Below are 15433 nucleotides of genomic sequence, written 5' to 3'. Positions count from 1 at the left end.
GTGAAGGTGGGTTAGGCTGAGAAATAGTGGTTGATGCAAGGTCACCCAGTGAATTTCATGGCTGAGTGGGAAACTGAATTTGGGTCCCTCCAAGTTCACTCCACAGTGGCTCTCTTATTCTTTGGATCACTGTTAGAGTAATATAGGGCATGGGTCATCATCTAGGTACCCATGAAGGCTTCCAGTGGCATCCCTGGGCAGATGCCTCAGCATTTCACCTTCCTTCCTTCCTTCCTTCCTTCCTTCCTTCCTTCCTTCCTTCCTTCCTTCTTTCCTTCCTTTTTATAGGTAGTCTCTAGCCCTTCTAGAAAGAAAGTTATGAGGCAAAATGTGCAGGTACCTTCTAAACAATACCTGTGAAATCAGAGTGATGTGGCTAGCTGCCTTGTATATTTTTTCTGGTACTGAATAATGCTGCTTGTTGTTACTAGACAGCAATGGTGTGTGAGAGTGAGTGAGTGAGAGAGAGAGAAAGAGGAAGGAAGGAAGGAAGGAAGGAAGGAAGGAAGGAAGGAAGGAAGGAAGGAAGGAAGGAGAGAGATCTCCATAATCAGGATCAACAATACCTACCTTACTTGCCATGGTAAATATAAGGTTGTCTCTCTAATTTTGTGTTATGCATGCCTCCTACATGGCAGCCATTTTGTGACTGGTGCCCTCAAAACACTCACAAAATTCAAAATGGTGTCCAATAGTCCCCAAAGGCTGATGTCTTCTGATATAGGGAGAGATGTTTAAGGCAGAGGCAGACAACTGCTGGAAATGGTTTGAGAGAGGCTTCACTTTCATTTGTCTACTGTCACCTTGGCTCAAACAGGTTTTGCCATTTTTGAAGTAATGCAAAAAACTTTCGAATCTGTTTACTTGAGGTAGGGTGTGTGTGCATCATAAGCAGCAATTCCTCTTTCAAAGTCCCTTTCCCATTGCTCTCACAGATAAGGAGACCCCTTCAGATGTTTGTGCTGGGGGGCGTCTGCTTGGTGTGGTCCTGTTTCCCACTCACACATTTCCCTTAACAGAGAGCAGAACATTCAAAAAGGTTTTCTGAATAAACTCATCTGTTTCCAAAACTTAATTTTCTCTTGTAAATATAATGCAGCTCCTCTTTGAGTGGAAGGGTCAAAAAGGACCAGCTGGTGTAAACAACTGCAAGTACTGAAAATAATGTGTTACAATAATGTATTTCATATCCTTTTTTATATCTGGTCGAGATCATCAGAAAGTTCAGTCTGTGGAGATTTGATCTAGCTAAATCAATCTACCAGTTTCTGGAGGCAACCATTTTATTTCGGGTCCATGATGGGTTTTCTTTGATCTTTTTTCTCATTCATTTGATTAGACACTTGACACCTTTTATCATGAACATATTCCCTATTTTCCATCTGTATTTCAGATGTTGCAGATCAAAGACTGGCAAAATGACAAGAGTGTTTTGATATTCTGAAAACAATTCTGATCTGAAAGAAGGGCTGTATAAGACATTGTAGACAAAGATAGAACGTCTCTTGCGAAACATTTTTACAATGATACTAGAAATAATGGACGTGGAAGGGCTTGAAATTTGATGTGAAACTGAATATGAAGAGATACACGACATCAGAAAATAACAGAGCAGTTTGAATTCCTAAGTATGTTTACTTGGAAACCAGTCCAATTGAACTTATTTCCAGATAACTGCACTTAAGACTGCAGAACAACGGGAGCTCGTCCAGCTTCTGCCAACCAAGCAGTTCGAAAGCACACCAGTGAAAGCAAATAAAGAAGTACCGCTGCAGTGGGAAAGTAAACAATGTTTCCATGTGCTCTGGTTTCCGTCACAGTGTCCCATTGCACCAGAAATGGTTTAGTCATGCTGGCCACACGACCCAGAAAGCTATCTGTGGACAAACACCGACTCCCTCAGCCTGAAAGCGTAGATGAGTGTCGCACCCCATAGTTGCCTTTGATTGGACTTAACAGTCCAAGGGTACTTCCCTTTTCCCTTTTCTCCTTTCCCCCTTTACTTAGGACTGCAGCCCTAAGTTATGTGGTGTGTTTTTATGTGGGCCAAATTTGGTCCAACAATGAGTCACTTTATATAGATCAGATTTTTATTTTTTTTTAAAGCATGGGTAGTCTGTTATGGTACTTGCTGGCCAAGCCAGGCATCCAACTTACATGTATTGGTAGGCACACTTGCTGTGTCCTACTCACTTACAGCATGATCCTAACCATGTCTTCTCAGAAGTAAGTCCTAGTTAATTCCTAGTTCAGTGGAGTTAGGACTGCTGCCTTGGGCTCCAACTCCACAATCCATACATTCAATTCTGGTGTACAGATTGCGCAGGTGGAAAGAGATCTCCCAGGTTGATGTGTTGTCAAACTGACATGGCCTTCAGAACATGGAGGTGAGGTGTGATGATAGGCCGGGGAATGCCATTGCAATCACAATCCCCACCACCAACACAGATGTGCGCACGCTTCTTGTGCTTCGAAAAAGAACGAATTAACTCGAATTACTCTTTTTTATATATAAAGTTCATTAAATTTAAAATAGTGTATCATGAAACAACACTATGAAAAAGAGCTGTCTTCTACCCTCAATGAAACATGACAGCTGGTGACAAATGAAGACGAGTTATTTCAGAGCTACACCTTTACCATTCTGTGTTTCACTTTTTTTGGTGATAGCGACCAGCACAGACTTTCCTTTTCTCCTTCCTGAAAGAGATGCAAGGTGTAATGTTTCTATACATACACATACACAGACAGCCTTCACTAAAATGTCCCATCTCCCCCCTCACCCCCCTGCACTGCCAGTATCTTCCCTCTCACAAAAAGAAGGTCCTGGAGCTTTTCTGAACTGGAGCAGAGTCTAATTAACTTGGTAGATAAGAGTGAGGTAATCCTCCACATTAGGTCACTTTTCCTATTAGGCATTTAAAGCAGACTATGCCTTCCTTGGTTTTAACTGGGGGAGGGAACGGGGCAGTGAGAGATAAGCAGAGAGAATACTGTTTCTCATCCTACCAGCTATGGTTTTGTCTGTATTGAGTACACCAATCTTCAGTCAATCCAAAGCAAGAAGTCAGCAGCAGTTTGAGATGGTGAGATTTTGGGTTTATCTTCTGTTGCTGCATCTGAGGTATTTTCCTACCAGTGATAGTTAGAGGTGGCCCAAGACATTTTGGTTTCAGAGGCAGGAAATGAAATTCTGTAGTGCTAGTATTATCCTATAGAAACAAACAGAATAATTGAACATTTCCTACATAGGAACAATACCCTACAATCTACCTCACTCTGCCTAATTGTGTTCTTCCTCCTGCTCCTCGCCTTGACTTTTCTACTGCTTTCCCAGACCAAATAATCTGGTCTCAGACATCATTGTTAGGAGGCTGAACTTCCTCACTTCCAGGAAACTCACAAATGCACATATTCATTATGACTGCCATCTGCTCTCAGGCCCAGTTCTTACTGAGGCAACGCTTCTGTGGCTGGGTTGTACCACTTCAGACTTTAGGTAGGGGCTTGTATGAGAAAATGCTCCTCAAACATGATCATCCCTTTACATATCTGATCCTGCATTGTGGCCAAAAGTACTGCATCCACACAGTGGGTTCGAATTGGCTGAGTGAAATCGAGGATATGGCTATCCCAAAGTTTCTTGAAAACTTTGGCTGAAAAGGTTTTAGACAATGGGGAGAAGCTGAAAAGGTTTGGCTGTTCTAAGAGTTCCAACAAGGCTTTTTGTGTTGGCTGCAAAATGCATCCAAGTGGTGCCCCTCTGTTGGTGTCAGTTCTTTCCTTGGGAATCCAGCACCTACGACTAGAAATACTTGAATAACATTCTGAAATGGTATGAGAAGTGGATAGAAACAGAACCCGAGTTTCATCTGTTTGTATCCTGTGGCTGTCATTCTCTCAGCCCATGTTCTGCATCAATGCACTTGTCTGGAAGAGCATTCAGACCTTTAAATTATACATGGCAGGGATTGAGCTTGGCACCTTCTGAATGCAAAATATTTGCTCTTCCGCTGAGCTACACCCCTCAACACAGAGAGTGTATTAGAGGCATGCATGGAGAGGGAATGGGATCCACGCTGGATGAAGAAATGAGAGACTCGACATCAGTTCCTTAGATTCCTGAGCAGTTGCTGAGGACCGCTTCCCCCAGCAAGGTCCATTGGCACCGCCATGAAGAGCTGCCATACCTGCTCCCTGCACCACTACAGCCATTCAGATCTCTTAGCACTGCTGATTGATTGTGGTGGCATTGCCACTGATGGGGTGTCCCCGCCCAGCTTTTCCTGGGGTTGACACTGGCTGTTTACTGCACTGCATGTTAAGAAACTGACAATTGCGTGAACCTGTTGTTGATCATAGGAAGCCTATCATGCCACCAGTTCAGACAGGAGTGGGGAGTCAGTGCTGGCAGGGACTGATTGGCAGTGGTGCCATGGCAGCAGCTGCAGGGGCACCGAGGGCTCATTTTATGGCCTACCGTGAAACATGGCATTTGCACAACCAAACATTGCAGGGCAGGGGGCCATTTGCAGGTGTTTGGCACCATTTTCGAGTGAATTGGACAATGTCATTTTTTTGGCAAAACTGTGACACGCGGGTTAGGGTGCCGAGGGCTCATTTTATGGCCTAACGTGAAACTTGGGGTTTGCAATTGTTGCAGTGGACAATTTGCAGCTGTTTAGCATCATTTTTGAGTGAATCAGACAATGTCGGTTTTTTTGCGAAATTGTGATCCCACGGGTTAGAGTGCTGAAGGATCATTTTATGGCCTATCATGAAACATTGCGCTTTCATCGCCAAACGTTGCAGGAGCAAATTTGTAGGGGTTTAGCACCACTTTCAAGTGACTCAGACAACGTCAGGTTTGGGGGTGAAACTGTGACCGATCAGTGATCATTTGTGATGGAGGTGCACAGAGAGAAGAAACACCGTGGGGCATTTGCAGCAGTACAACTGGATGCCTTCAACTGCCCCACCTGCAGCAAAACATGTCTCTCCCATTGCATTGCCAAAATAAACTTGAAACAGCCTTGAAGCATGGCCTTGAAGTACATCCCTGAGGCACACCTAAAACATCTGCTTAGCAATGAGAATTCTCCCCAGCACCATGTGTCTTTATCAGGGCATGCGGTGGAGCGTTTGGTAGTCAGAGTTGGTCAGTGTGGCTGCCAGAATATCTGAAAGTCTGTGAGCCTGTCTCTCTGGCTGGATGGCTGAAGGGAACAGAGACCTGTATATAGTTCTGTTTCTTATTTTAAATGTAGACCAGGAGTGTTATGAAGCTTGTAGGGAAAACAATGAAGAATGTAAGAGAAGAACTGGATGGGTGAGGTGGTTATTCCTGTCATGGGAATGTAACAAAAATGTGCTGGGCTGCTCCTGCTGTGAAGATGCAGGAAGACTTTCTGAGTAACTCTGCTGAGGTGAAAAAAAGGAACCCCGAGAGTTGGTGCTCATGTACTAGCATCTCCCGTACAGTGGCACCTCGGGTTACAGATGCTTCATGTTGCCGACGCTTCAGGTTACAGACTCCGCTAACCCAGAAATAGTACCTCAGGTTAAGAACTTTGCTTCAGGATGAGAACAGAAATCACACAGAGATGGCGCAGTGGCAACGGGAGGCCCCATTAGCTAAAGTGGTACCTCAGGTTAAGAACAGTTTCAGGTTAAGAACGGACCTCTGGAACGAATTAAGTTCTTAACCCGAGGTACCACTGTATTGGTCTCTACAACGCAACACAACACAAACCAGTGTTGTAACTCTCCATCGGTTTGACCTGCAAAGGTTCACTCCTCCATTGTCTCCCGAGACAGACAGATGCCAGTCATTCTCTACTCAAGTCCAGTGCCAGCTCTGGGCAGCTCCCTTAAGGGCCACAAATGCAGCTTCAGGGAAGATTCAAACCATGGACTCAAGGCAACTCTCTCAAAACTGCAGCCCAACAGTAAAGCATAGCTTATCTTGCCCTCTGTCTCCACTGCCCTGGGTACTATTTTCTATTACTTCCGTCACTGCTGTGCTGCCGCCCCTTGTTCAGAAGCTTGTATATTCATTTCTGAAGGCTGAAAACAACAAAACCTAAGCTGAAAGCAGCACCTGCTCCTACCAGATGGCAAGTTAGTAGGGGCTTTATCAGATGCGGATGGTGGGCTGGTGTTCTGTACAGGCAGGGTGAAGGGATTATTGTCTCCGCTCCCAACCTCCTCCTTTCAGCTCAAGTGTCACACAGAGGTTCAGCTGCTTGCTAAGTGGACACAAAGCTCATCAAAGTGTCAGGTGTTTTTCCCTTGCGGAGGGAAAACCAGCGCAAAGGCCACCTCCTCTGTCTGGTTTCTTCAAGCTGCATGCATATGAAATGTTAATGGTACGGAGATTGTGCCCAACAGTATGCAAACCAGCGCAGGAAATCTGTGCTGGGACATTTTCTCCTTTAGCCTGAGATTTTTATTCCTTTGTGTTCCCATGTGGTTTGGAATGGCTTGAACCGTTTTAGGAGCTTAGCAGAGGCCACCGTTTTTAGAAAACTTTGCATGAACAGAAATATTTCCGCATTTTCCTGCGTATAAGACGAGGTTGTTTATTTTTTAAGAATGCTAAAAAAAAATGGGGGTCGTCTTATACACAGATATTTTTTGGGGGGGCATTGGTGGCAGCTGTGAGCATGAGATTGTCACTGGCGATTGGGCTGGTGATTGGTGGCTGCAGCAAGGCTTGCTGTTGATTGGCTGCTGCGGCAATTGGGCAGGCAATTGGTGGTGGCTGGCACTGAGCAAGTTGACGATTGTTGGCTTTGTTGAGGTATACGATTGGCAGCGTTGGTCAGGTGGTTGAGCAATTGTCAGCAATCCCCCCCAAAAGCTGAACAACTCTGGGCAATTTCCCCCTATTTCCTTAATAAGGAGTCGAAAAAAAATTGGGGTTGTCATACACGTGGTTGTGCTATACAGTGGTACATCGGGTTACATACCCTTCATGTTACATATGCTTCAGGTTACAGACTCCACTAACCCAGAAATAGTACCTCGGGTTAAGAACTTTGCTTCAGGATGAGAACAGAAATCGTGCAGCGGCAGCGCAGTGGCAGCGGGAGGCCCCATTAGCTAAAGTGGTGCTTCAGGTTAAGAACAGTTTCAGGTTAAGAACGGACCTCCGGAACGAATTAAGTACGTAACCAGAGGTACCACTGTACACGAAAAATACCCTGCTCTTTTCTTCTTATGTCACGATGCAAACAAACTCTTACACAGTAGTGCATATCTTTGACTTGTAGTCTTCAGCTTTTTCAAACCTTTTAACCCCAATCTGCAACATCTAATATGCTTTATTTATTTGTTTTGCTGCACACACATCTTTTATTTCTCTTTTTTTCCTTTCCAGTGTAATCTGGGAGAAAAACTTCAGAGCTGGTGGGTTCTGGTAGTCCTTTGTAATATATAGTGCCTTGTGCGAGGCCAACATTTGGTGCCCCCAAATGGCATACCCTCCAACATTTCTCCAATGAAATTAGGGATGTCCTACTCCATTTTTATTTTTATTTTTATTCCCCGTCTGACTGGGTTGCCCCCCCCCCCGCCACTCCAGGTGGGATTCAACATATATAAAAACATAATAAAACATCAGACATTTAACAAACTTCCCTATACTCTCCAACATTTCTCTGATGGAAATAGGGATGTCCTAAGGAAAAGTGGGAGATTCCAGGATCAAATCAGAAACCAGAATGGCTTCTGTAAATCCTGGACTGTCCCAGGAAAATAGGGACACCTGGAAGGTCTGAAATGGATCTTCTCAATTATGGATCTTCTCAATTTTGCACCCCCTTAGCTTGGTACCCTTTATGGGGTAGCCACCCATTCAACCCTATAATCTGGTGCTGTTCAGCATCTCCTTCAGGGTATTCCACACCTGGAATTTACAGGGGGAAGCAGAGAGCATTGGAGTGAGCCACCATGGCTTCCCACCATTCAAAGCTCTTTTTTAAAAAGAACTTTTCACCAGCAACTACATTTAAAGGTAAGCTAATCTTTCTCTTTGGAGTCAAATTCCACAGGGTCTAATTCCATTTGCAGCAAGGAGCAATGGCAAATCATGGCTCAGGTAAGAATATGTTTATGTTTACAAACATCTAAAATATGTAAGGTGTGAAGTGTCCCATACTTAGAATGGTGGGGGGCATGTACTTATGAGGTACAGTGTATGAAAAAGCAAATAATTGGGGAAAGGGGTAGAGAGATGGTAAACACATTTGAAGGTCACTGCTACGAAGAGGAATAACGTAATTCCTCTTCAGACACACTTCAGAATGAAAAGAGTACTGTAACTTTTTAAATGAAATAAAATAAAGATTATGTTGCTGGTTTCATAGCAGTTAAAATACATATATTCTATTCATTCCCTTGCCACCCTTGGGGAATTCTATAAACTTACAAAACTCAGAGTGAAATGACCTCATGGTGATCTCATTTTTCTCCCTCTCTGCATGAGGTTATGAAGTTTCTAATCCAGCCTTTTATCTCGTATCCACAATTAGAATGTCAAGCTTGAGCACCCTTTATCTCCAGGGTGACAGAGATGGAGAAACTTCAAAAGGGGACAGTTTTGCCAGCATCTAAAGACTCTTCTTAATTATTATATCCTTCCGGAAGAAAAGTGAAATAAAAGGGGAAGGAAAATGATATTTCCTTTTGACAACCCTGTAAAAATATCAATGACCAACTTGCACATTCTAAACTACTTGAGGAATGCATTTAACTGAGATCAAGACCCTTTCACTCCTAGTATCAGTTAACATAATAGTAATGTTTAAGCAAAAGTATCTTATTGCGATATTGGTCTGCTGGGCTGGTTAAATTGCTGAAAGGAATTAAAACCAGAAAACAAAGTGTTTTGCAAGATTTATGTTCTTGTAACTCAAATTTTGCTTACCTAAATGATAGTTTATTTGTACCAGTCAAACAGCTTGGCAAGTGTTGGGCTAATAAGTAAGAATAAAGGTCTGGTATAGAAATGCAGCAAAATTGTGAGGTAGACTCCTGAGTTGGTAAGAATGGACTGGAGAGCTTCAGGCTGCAAATGGGTGACCACTTTAATGAATGCTCCCCCATGTAAAAAGAAGAAGCTCGTCGCAAGTTAACAAGATTAGTCAAATGGAGAAAAATATTCTAGTCCAATATTATCTCTATTGTTCTACATAAGAGGACTTGTAAAAGGTAAAAGGCAAAGGCAAAGGACCCCTGGATGGTTAATTCCAGTCAAAGGTGACTATGGGGTTGTGGCGCTCATCTCGCTTTCAGGGCGAGGGAGCTGGCATTTGTCCATAGACAGCTTTCTGGGTTATGTGGCCAGCATGACTCAACCACTTCCAGCGCAACGGAGCACCGTGACAGAAACCAGAGTGCACGGAAATGCAATTTACCTTCCCCTGCAGTGGTACCTATTTATCTACTTGCACTGGTATGCTTTTGAACTGCTAGGTTGGCAGGAGCTGGGACAGAGTAACACGAGCTTGCCCCATTTTGAGGATTCGAACCACTGACCTTCTGATCGGCAAGCCCAAGAGGCTCAGTGGTTTAGACCACAAGGACTTGGACACATAGGTGAACATATAAAAATGTGATGCACCCTTGTACTTTGAAGTGATACAAGCCATACTTGCACCCAATTTCTTGCTCATTCTCCTACTTCTGCATAGGCTGGGCTGATGTTTCTACCCTGGAGGGTAAGGAATAGAATAGCATCCACTGTTCTCTTAGGCTAGATGGATATATTTGGTTAATTGGATATATTGGGTTAACTATGTTTTTATATAAACAGGCATAAATTATGTCAGCCTGCATGTGCAGTTCTGCACACACCACGGGAAGAGATTTTCTTTGCGAATTTTAGTTGGAGGCTCCCTTGTACACATTGCTGGAGGCACTGCATTGCACCCACTCACGGAAGATGGAATCCATCCCTTTCCTCAGTTCCTATAATGGTAGCAAGTATGGCAGCCTTGTTGTCTCTAAAGCCTTGGCAAGCAAGCTCCTCTTACCAACAGTTCAAGCAGGCTGTGTGGTGGCAGCCTAGAGAGGAATGGGCTATGCATGGCTCTCTAGAACTGCATGTGTAGTCGAGAATTGCAGATTCACTCCTTTCTCTTTCTTGTCGACCCTCAAGAGTCTCAGACTAAGCCCTTACGGTAGGGTGTGCCTAGTGGTCTCCGGTTCCGCTGCAAATCATCACAGAGCTCCGTAGAGCATGTGAGATTAGCTGGAAGGTGGTGAAACACAGCAAGGTAGCCTTCAAGCATCACTTAGTCTTAAGTATTCTTTACCTAAGTGGTGCTTGAAGACTAACCTGCTCAATTCCACCACCTTCCAGCTTCTCTCACACGCTCTCTCGCCATGCTCTGATCTCAGGGCTTCCCCTCCAGCCTCCTTTCCCTTGTAGTGTTCTGAGCCACTCTAATCCCAAGGACTCAAGGGCTGCCTCTTATACAGCCCCCCACGGGCTGCATTTCCTGCCCCATCATGTTGAACTTTGGGCCCATCCATTTTTGAGGCAGTGCACAGCTGCTGTTCAGATCTCTTGCATTCTGCACTTTTGAAAGGAAAATGTGTGGTGTGCAGTTGTGCATATTATGCATGCAGTGTATACAAATAATTCAGACTGGCCCTGTTACAGTCTTGTCTGCTTTTGTTGATAAATGCCTGAAATGTGATGCCGGCGGAAAAGAAAAGGTTTTGTGCATCAGTAGCAGACCACATTCTGCAAGAGTGAGCCATGTGTGGTATTGAACCGTGATTGAGAGTTAACACCGGACACACAGTGCACAAGCCACTCCACCACTTATTACATAGTTGCCTGTGTTGTTAGAAGTTGGGTGCTGGTTTTTAGAAAGTTCAGAAAAAGCCTTGTGTTGTTTCTACATTAATCATGAAAAGAACAGTTCCAAGAGCAATGTTAGTTTGGTGCTGCACATTCCGGCGATAGTCTCTTCCTCCTTTTTCTGGATTGAATTATTTGTCATAAACTGGAAACAATAAAACCTGCAGACTCTTCCACTTGGCTCCAGCAACATTGTTCTTGGCTTCCTGAACTTTCCCTTCCTTTGTCTCTGTTTTTTCTTTGCTAGGAGAAATTTGTAGTGCACCTTTTGCATCAATACCAGTTTGAAATATATGGCAAAGCATGACTGACGTTTGTAAGGTTGGCCCAAACCTATAATGTGCCAAACGAGAGAGAGAGAGAGAGAGAGAGAGAGAGAGAGAGAGAGAGAGAGAGAGAGAGAGAGAGAGAGAATCATAGAGGCCTGTTTAATGCATGCATGGATTATTTCCATTTAAAAAATAATGTCCTACATTTAGGGACCATGGAGCAAAGTGAAGTCAAGTGTAGCTTTCCCATTTTCTCAACACAGATGACTCCTCTCCAAAAACTCCCATGTCCCTGAAGATCCCACTTTCACTAACATACCAGTCCCAGAGGCAGCAGAAGACATTGCAGTCCTGGCACAGTGTCCACAGGGCCTTAAACAAACACCTCCCTGCTGGACTGTTTCAGACCTAAGTAGGATCTGGAGTGGGCTATTACTGGAGTAGTGTTTGAGGTTACTGGCTTGGTGACAATCACTCCACCTTTTGGTAGCAAATTCCATAATTTAACTTAGATGAAAATTGTAGATCATATGTAGCATCAGGATAAAATCTCGTAGGCCAGAGACAGAACCACGGTGGGATATAGAGTGTCAGAGTGAAGCCAGGGCAGTGTCTACTAGATTATGAGTGGAATCTGATGGACTATGGTTTATAAACTGGTTGGGCCATGGAGTCTTGGCATAACTTTTGCCAGGAGTCATTTTGAAACTGAAACGGGCACTCAGAGAACCAAAGCGCACAATCCCATATTGCCACAATCAGTATCACTGGTATAAAAATACGGATAGAAGCAGGAGTACCAAGATAAGACGTACTCTAGGTGAATCAGTTCTCAAAATGTGTTTGATTATGCAGCATTGTTGCAGGGAAGAACACAGCAGAACGGTGGTCAACTCACCTGCTACATATGAAAACTTATTCTTATTAATTTAAACTTATTAATTAAAAGGATTTCTACCCCACCTTTCCTTGAAAGTTCAAGGTAACCAGTTCAAATACCACACCACACCACACCACACCACACCACACCACACCACACCACACCACACAATGTTACATGTTACCATAATGTCTCCCTACATTAGTGATGAATCCAATCCATTGTTTGATGGATGACATTTGCAGGAGAAGAGTTTGAATTTGATATCCCGCTTTATCACTATCCAAAGGAGTCTCAAAGCAGCTAACATTCTCCTTTCCCTTCCTCCCCACAACAAACACTCTGTGAGGTGAGTGGGGCTGAGAGACTTCAGAGAAGTGTGACTAGCCCAAGGTCACCCAGCAGCTCCATGTGGAGGAGCGGAGATGCGAACCCGGTTCACCAGATTACGAGTCCAAATGGTTGAACATAGATAATGGTTGATAGAAAATGTGTGATGATGGTGAACTCCTCGTTGGCTTTCCATTCATTTTTTGTGTGATTACAAAATATGAGATATGAAAATATATGAGCATTCTGAATGAACCTCGTGTCTTTCTGAGTGTTTGCAAGGGATTAAAAAAATAAAAATAAAAAAGCAAGTAATGCCTCATTTACTTGTGATCCCTGATTAGGTGAGAATGGGAACACCCATGCAACTAAAGGAGAAACAAAATGTGGGGGAAATGCACAAAATCAGCAGCATCCAAATGAAAAATGACACTGAACATATATGTGAATATATATGAATGTATATGTGAAAATTTTGCTTGAAGTTTTTGCACCACTGAATCCCAGATCCAAACTGGAGAACATTTGACACATCTCTAGTGAGAGAGAAAAACCATCCATCTCCAGCCTTTCTTGTCTTTCCCCACAGTGCTCTAGGTCATGATAAGTGCTGCACATAATAATAATAATAATAATAATAATAATAATAATAATAGTTTATTTATACCCCGCCCTCTGGCTGGGTTTCCCCAGCCACTCTGGGCAGCTCCTAACAGAATATTAAAAACATGATAAAATTTCAAACATGAAAAACTTCCCTAAACAGGACTGCCTTCAGAATGGCCCTTACCCCATTAAGTTAACTGCAGAGTGGTACCTCTGGATGCGAACGGGATCTGTTCCGGAGCCCCATTCGCATCCTGAAGCGAATGCAACCCGCATCTGCACGTGCGTGGGTCACGATTCACCGCTTCCACGCATGCGCGTGATGTCATTTTGAGCGTCTCCACATGCGCAAGCAGCGAAACCCAGAAGTAATGTGTTCTGTTACTTCCAGGTCGCCGCGGAGCGCAACCCGAAAATATTAATCCCGAAGCATATTTAACCCGAGGTATGACTGTACAAGAGGAGAGGCTCCTCACCAGAAATCTTGTTCTTGCTGACTTTGAGAAGACTGTTTCTTGCTGCATAGTATGAGCCCAGAATCTTGCAAAAACAACAACAACTTGCCTTCTTCTGTGTTCTTTGACTGAAGACTGTAACACTTTCTGGCTTTATCAACAAAATCGATAATGGTAGCCATTTTAAAAAGAAAAGAAAAAGAAAAGAAGCACGTTAGAATATTAAACTCATCTGCTTCATCTCCTTGGCATAGAAAAGTGAGGGCCGCAACCTCGCATTCTATTACAATAACCTTGTACTGTAAGATAGAAAATCTCTGGCCCAACCTTGGCACCACATAAGCACTTGCCTTGGAATGGAATAGAATGCCAAATGTTTAAGCACACTCCCCAACAGTAATTACTCTTACCTAGCAGAAGAGATTGACAACATCATTCTTTAAATGTGTCACCCTAGAAGCCTTTTATTCTATGAACCATTGGGGAAGGGAGGGTAGGAGGCCATGGTTTAATTGCAGGCATTTTCATTGTTGCACACAAAATCCTTGGATGTGGATGGATATGAATAATGCCATGGATGACAACCGAACGCTATAGGAAGGGGAATGAAACTCTAATCAGAATCTTTATTAAGGCATATTCACACATGGGTGTGCATCTTTAAACTTTAATAACTTCCTCAGGCCAATGATCCGTCTAGCTGAGTATTATCTACCCTGCCTGGTAGCAGTTCTATTGGGCTTTAGGATCTTGTCCTGCTCCCTGAGATCCTCTTACAGGGTGACACCATGTTGGCGCGAGGAAAAGTGGGTATATGAAAAGGATAATTCCCTGGATGCCAAGATCCAAGTTTTGAGCAAGTACAGTGGTACCTCGGGTTACAGACACTTCAGGTTACAGACACTTCAGGTTACAGACTACGCTAACCCAGAAATAGTACCTCAGGTTAAGAACTTTGCTTCAGGATGAGAACAGAAATCACACGTAGCGGCACGGCAGCAGCGGGAGGCCCCATTAGCTAAAGTGGTACCTCAGGTTAAGAACGGACCCCCAGAACAAATTAAGTTCTTAACCTGAGGTAAGGTGAGATGTCATCTGTGAGGTGAGTGGGGCTGAGAGACTTCAGAGAAGTGTGACTAGCCCAAGGTCACCCAGCAGCTGCATGTGGAAGAGCGGAGATGCGAACCGGATTCCCCAGATTACGAGTCCACCGCTCTGAACCACTACACCACACTGGCTCACAAAGAAACAATGGAAGCAAACAATGACACAAACATGTTTTCTGTGATCATAATGACTGCAAGTTGTTCATGTCCGAAGGTTCTCAGAGAAGAACCTTCAAAGCATCAAAATAGAAAAGTGAGCATAAAACCAAAAATATTGCCAAATTTGCTGTGCTTCAGCTGTCTGGAGAATGTAGCGTGTGCTGTAAAAGTAATAAAAGGATTGGCGGCTCCCATTTTGAGCCCTCCTAGTTAAATACTTGTCCCATCCGGAGTCAAAATTGTTCAAGAAGAGAAAAGTTTCATCTCAGCCAAACACACAGGTAATATTTAATCACCTTATTTTCTACTCATGAACAAATATGATGGAATCTAAGCTTCAGCAGAATTAGGCAATGCAAGTATTGTTGACCTAACAATCTGTAGATATGACGTAAGAGCTAACTGCCATGTTGCAAGCTTGGACGTTGCATTAAGGTGTCTGAATTAAGGGTACAATGGTGAGGTTTTCACCATGTACTTATTTAGTCACCTTTCAAGTGTCATGAGCCAAGGCCACTTCCACTATGGGTGGCCCTGTCAGGATGCTTACAGGAAAGAGGATTTTGGTAAAACACAAAATGTGAACACATCCTTTTCCCACCTGTAGCAGTGAGCTGAAATTCTTCTCTGCAAAAAAATAAAAAATAAAAGCCTTGGAGCAATTTTGTCATTTAGTTCTGACCTTTTCAGATACACAGCTAAGCAGTAAGGAAATTGGGTTTCCTGTCAGCTTCCACTATCTACTGTTTCTCTCT

Source organism: Podarcis melisellensis (assembly GCF_964234715.1).
Source record: "Podarcis melisellensis genome assembly, chromosome: 5".
In the NCBI taxonomy this organism is placed as follows: Eukaryota; Metazoa; Chordata; class Lepidosauria; order Squamata; family Lacertidae; genus Podarcis; species Podarcis melisellensis.
Note: the sequence above shows the minus strand (reverse complement) of the source record.